This window comes from Nelumbo nucifera, chromosome 5, assembly GCF_055504915.1.
Source record: "Nelumbo nucifera cultivar China Antique chromosome 5, China Antique-T2T, whole genome shotgun sequence".
Taxonomy (NCBI): Eukaryota; Viridiplantae; Streptophyta; class Magnoliopsida; order Proteales; family Nelumbonaceae; genus Nelumbo; species Nelumbo nucifera.
The window spans coordinates 67,666,990-67,673,302 of record NC_142653.1 but is presented as its reverse complement, the minus strand read 5'-3'; the positions used below and the strand labels follow the sequence as shown (position 1 = coordinate 67,673,302).

General features: G+C 38.4%; 1 pseudogene; it reads left to right on the top strand.

Annotated features, from left to right (window-relative positions):
* The first annotated feature begins 2,081 nt into the window (after positions 1 to 2,081).
* LOC148791727 (uncharacterized) lies at positions 2,082 to 5,847 on the top strand (annotated as a pseudogene).
* The last annotated feature ends 466 nt before the right edge of the window (positions 5,848 to 6,313 follow it).

Genomic DNA, 6,313 nt, shown 5'->3' with positions numbered 1-6,313 from the left:
CTGCTCATGGGTCATGCAGTCCGACGGTTCAGTCTGCATCCCGTCGGGCTTGGACATATAGTTAGGCTCATGGACTTGATTTTGGGCCCAAAACATCAAGTTTGATTGTGTTTCAAGTCGGGTTCAGGATTTGTCAAAAAAGTCCAGTCCGATTAATTTATATAATATAAAATATATAATATTTATTATAATATATATTAATAATTTAGTATATACATTTTTTAGACTTTGAGCTTGGATGGATTTTTTTGTTTAGACTTTAGACTCGGGTCAGGCCTATGTTTTGGATTTTTTATGAGGGCCAGTCTTGGGCCCAAGTTGTAAGCCCAATGGTCAGGCCAGTCTTGAGATCAGGCCTTAAAAAAATCTATTAATGAAAAGTGAAAGTTCAGCCCAAACTCAGTACTACCCGGCCCATGAACAGGTCTAATTATGACAAACTCACAATGTGACTTTTATGTAGAATAGCCCCTATGAGTTCCCATCTTCTGGTTACTTTCACCCAGCCGCACATTGTGATATATTTTGTACTTTATATATCACTTATATTTCTGATTCTGATGTATGGCCAGCAATGTTGTGGTCAGTAATTCCAAATTCATCCTGTCTACCTAAACCAAACCAATCCATCCATCAATCAATTTGGTTATTGTTTGGTAAAATCAGCCTGGGGTAAGGAGGCTTCATGTGCATCGCATGTTAGCTAGCAACGCTGTTGGGTTAGAAAAAAGAGTAATTACAATCTATATTCTTTTAAACAAACAAAAAAACTAAGGAGGTATTTGATACAGTGGCATTATGTTTTGGATTAATCAATATAAAAAAAAAATTAGGGATAAGTGGACTGCAATCCACTTGAAAAATGTGAAATTACAATCCCTCCTAGTCTATTAGTAGCCCTCTTATAAATCGCATTTTGTTCGTGGATTTGACATCAATCCATGGTCAGGATTCATTTGACCTGTACGGTGGGGGTCAAATTTCTGAGGTGGGCTGAATTATAAAAACCCCTATAATTTTTTGATAGAAATTTTTTCTACCTGAAATTTTTTGAAAACATTTTGAATTGATAAATTAGACATTTCTCATGCATTCATTTTTGGGATAATTTGAGTTCAGTCCAACTCAAAATTCTTAATGCATTCCTAACAGTTCGGATCAGTGCCAAGGAGAGGGGGATTGGTGTTGTGTACAGGGGAGCTATGTGTAAATACATTTGAGAAACCAATAACACAAGGGCCCTATTCGTTTTTTGATAAGTTACTTACCTAGGTAAATGTAATTATTTGAGTAAGTTTTTCTTAAAAAACACTCACGAGGGTAAGTGCATTTACCCATGTTCTTTCATTTCCCAAGTAAATAAGATAATGATTATTTTAATCATAAAAATCCATTATTAAAATGGGCATTTTTGTCAAATTCAAGTGTTAGCAAAGTTATTTACCCACCTAAGAAATGAGTATCACTTGCTTGGGTAAGTGAAACTTTCCCTAATCCCCACATAAATCTCAAAAATGAACATGTGATTCTTCCCATTGACCAACTTCTCCCCTCTCAAAATCCAAAAAAAGAACACACCCAAGAAGTGGACAGAACTCCAAAAAGGCCTTCAATTTTCTAGTTTAATGTTGAAATGACACTTGACATATGATATGACAACACATTTCTCACAGATTTTATTGATCAACCAAAACTATGGGCAGCACAACTCCAATACCAAATACCCCCTAGGCTGGTATCTTCTCTTCTTATAGGAAGCCCCCAAACGGCCCAAACTGTTTTTTCCAAACAACCATAAGTTTTCTCAAAATTATAACCTAAGTTTTCAACCACAAAAAGGGGATGAATCCTTAAAACAAGGAATGCCAAATGAAGCCTATAACTAGTCTCATCTGATGCTGAATTAGAAATTTCAGTTGGGGAACCAAGTTAACTACAAAACCTTTAAGAGAGAGAGTAGACAACCTTATCCTGATATATGTATTGAATATATGTTTAACTCTTTAAACGAGACAAATGGAACATCAACATTATAACCTAGGCAAATTAAGCTAACGATTTAAACCATTTAAGGTGCAATCATGAGAGAAGTGTTTTATTACTTTCTTCTTCTGTTTTCCTTTTCTTTTCTGCAGACCCCAGCACAGGAAGAAGCAGAGGCCTTGCTGAAATGGAAAAATAGTTTAAGCTCCCACGGTCTCACTTTATGGTCCCTAAACAGCAGCAGCAGTACCACTACTCCTTGCAACTGGACTGGAATTCGATGCAATAAAATCGGGATAATTGTCGGAATAAATCTTGCCAAGTCAGGACTCATTGGCACACTTTACCAGTTCAATTTCTCTTCCTTCCCCAAACTCACTTCTCTCAACCTTAACCTTAACACATTTTTTGGGGCTGTCCCAACTCAGATTGGGTTACTTTCAAAACTTGCTTTTCTTGATCTAGGTAGCAACAATTTCACAGGTGCTATTCCTTCGGAGATTGGAAATCTGTTAAATCTAAGAGTGCTTTGCCTCTTCAACAATTCATTCGTTGGTCCAATTCCATATCAGCTTAGTAATTTAAAGACAGGTATCGCATCTCCATCTGGGGGGAAACTACCTAGACAGTCCTGATCCAATTCGGTTTAAGAGCATGGCTTCACTAACTGATCTCAACCTCCATTACAACAATCTGACACTAGAAGTTCCACCATTCATCTTCCAATGTTCAAAGCTCATCTTTCTTGACTTATCATATAATAATTTCACGAGTATGATCCCTGTGCAACTTGTTACTAGTCTTAAGGATCTTAAGTTCTTGAACCTCACTCAAAATCAATTTGAAGGACCGATTCCAATGGAAATCAAGAACCTTGCTGAACTTCAAGAGCTGAAGCAGGGAGAAAACAGGCTGAATGGTACAATACCATCCGAAATTGGACTCCAATCCAACCTCAGAATCCTTGAGTTACATGAAAATCCATTTCATGGGCCAATACCATCTTCCATAGGAAGTCTTAGAATGCTTGAAAGACTAAATCTCCTGAAAGAAGGTCTGGATTCTAGTATCCCCTATGAGCTTGGCTTTTGCACCAACCTATCTTTCTTAGAACTCTCACAGAACAACCTTGTAGGCCCCTCCTTCAATGGCTTCTCTAACACGAATCTCTGAGCTTGGATTGTCCAGCAATCAAATATCTGGTGAGATCCATCCATTTTTCTTATCCAATTGGACAGAAGTAATCTCTTTGCAACTTCATAAAAACAACCTAAGTGGAACAATTCCTCCTGAGATCGGCTCACTTCATAAGCTCAATTTCTTGATCCTATTCCAGAACCAATTATCAGGTTCTATGCCTTGGGAGATTGGAAATATTTTGAATTTGTATGAACTTGATTTATCTAATAGCCTTTTAACTGGTTTTATCCCCCCCAGCATAGGGAACTTGTCTAGGCTTGCCAAACTAAGTTTGATGAATAATCAGCTTAGTGGAACCCTTCCCCATGAAATGGGTAAACTGAAAAGACTACAATTTCTGGACCTGAGTTTGAATAAACTTCATGGAACCTTGCCTTCATCTATAACCCACTTGGAAAACCTAAATTCCCTCTATGTTCACTATAACAATTTCTCTGGTAATATACCAAAAGATTTCGGCCCCAGTTCTCTGGGAAGTGTAAGTTTCTCCGTTAACAATTTCACAGGCAAGCTCCCTCCTCAAATTTGTATTGGTGGAAAGCTTGTCTACCTGACAGCCGATCAAAATATGTTCGATGGATCCATCCCTCCAAGCCTTAAAAACTGCACAGGCTTAACCAGAGTCCGTCTTGAGCGTAACCTTCTTGACGGAGACATTACTGATGCTTTTGGGGTATACCCAAATTTGACATACATGGATTTGAGCGATAACCGACTATCTGGTATATTATCAAACTGCTGGGGGAACTGTTTGAATCTCTCATCCTTTCGAGTGTCCAATAACATGATATCAGGTCAAATTCCTGCGGAGATTGGAAAGTTGAAAAACCTGCAAATTCTAGATCTCTCTTCAAATCAATTGGCCGGAGAGGTTCCAGTGTAACTTTTTCATTCATCTTCACTAATATATGAACTAAACTTGAGCAACAATCAGCTTTCAGGCCAGGTATCATCGGAGATTGGAAGGTTGTCACGTCTACAAAAGTTTGATTTGTCACAGAACAATCTAAGTGGGTCTATTCCTGAGGAGGTGGGGGACTGCCAGCAACTAATATCCTTGAAACTCAACCACAACAAATTAAATGGGGCAATCCCATGGAAGATTGGGAATCTGGTGGCCTTACAGTCTTCTCTAGACCTCAGTCAAAATTCACTCACTGGAGGAATACCACCACAGATTGGAAGCCTGAGTCAATTAGAAAACTTGAAACTTTCTAACAACAGGCTTTCTGGTTTGATACCTCCTGCCCTACAAGGTCTGAGGAGCCTTCAGTCTGTTGACATATCGAATAACAATCTTAGAGGTCCGCTTCCAGATAGTATCGCCTTTCAAAGAGCTTCTCCCAAGGAATTAGCGGGTAACCCAGGTTTGTGCGGCGAAAAGGTGCAAGGTTTGCCCCCTTGTACTAGTCATAACAGTTCTTTTACAAGCAATAACAAAAACAGTAGACAAAAGAAACTGGTTATTGTTGTAACTGTTTCTGTCACAACTATTGCATTATTTCTTTTAGCTTTGCTTGGATTCTTCATCTTCCATTGTAAGACCAGAGGCATAATTGTGGAGGAAAACCATGATTCAGGAAGCAACAATTCATTCTGTGTATGGAACTACAATGGAGAATTAGTGTTCAAGGACATTGTCACTGTTACAGAAAGCTTCAATGAGAAATACTGCATAGGGAAAGGGGGTCAAGGGTGCATTTACAAAGCAGTGCTTCCAACTGGTGACTTCTTAGCTGTAAAGCGTCTTCATTCTTCACCATCATCGTCATCCCATGAAAATGAGGTTGCTCGGAATGAATGGAAGAAGAACTTTGAATCTGAAATACATGCTCTGACTGAAATTCGACACCGAAATATAGTAAAGATGCATGGATTCTGCTCTTACAACGGAACCATGTTTCTGGTGTATGAGTACGTGGAGAAAGGTAGCTTGGGAAATTTGCTGAATAACAAAGAAGCAGCGACATTGTTAGACTGGGAGTAAAGGTTGAAGGTGATCAAAGGGGTGGCGCATGCTTTGTCCTACTTGCACCATGACTGCTCGCCTCCCATCGTGCACCGTGACATTACAGGGAATAACATTTTACTGGACTCAGAGTTTGAGCCTAAGATCTCTGATTTTGGGACTGCAAGGTTGATAAGAGCTGGTGAATCTAATTGGACTTCAGTAGCTGGTTCATATGGCTACATAGCTCCTGGTTAGTTTGTTTACTAATTCAGACCCTACGTGTTAGCTTTCGTTCAACTTAATTTTTTTCACTTATGATTCCATTATGCTATACTGCAGAGCTTGCCACAACTATGAAGGTGACAGACAAGTGCGACGTCTACAGTTTTGGAGTTGTAGCATTAGAAGTAATCATGGGAAAACACCCAGGTGAAGAGCTTCTGTGCTTACAGAATGAAGAATATGATCTGCATCTTGGAAGTGCGTTAGACCAGAGGACACCACCACCTCCAGCCGGAACCATTAAACAAGAGATAGTTTTGGTGGTGACCCTTGCTTTAGCATGTACTCATGTCGATCCTAGTTCTCGACCCACCATGCTTCAGGTCTCTCGCCGATTATCAGCAAACAGAAGCCTGCCTTGTTCAGAGCCTCTTGAGATGCTGACATTGAAAAGTTTGAAGGATGTAAGGGATAAAATTCACATCAATTAAATGTTTGTAAAATAGAATAGGGAGTGTTGTGTTTGGCCTCTTGGGTTTGGACATAGACGGTATTATTATAAACAAAAAAAAAAAGCTATTATTATAAACAAGACCAACACCCCTATATACATAGTTAAAATTGATGTGTGGCAATGGGGTGGGACGGGGAATTGAAGGGGAGCCACTCCACTTTCCATCCCCTTTTTCGCGAAAATCCCCATCCCCATTTTCATTCTTGACAAGGTTGTTCCCATCCCTGTTCCCACAAGGATCTACACTTTAATGATTTTTTATAATGTCAACTATTTTATTTTTATTTTTATTTTATTTTAAAAATAAAAAATAAAATAGTTAAAATTTACAATTCTATTAAAAAAGATTCAAATATATTCAATCATATTTTTAAAAATATTAATATGCATATATACATACATGCATATATTGACATATGCTTACATACATATATACATATATA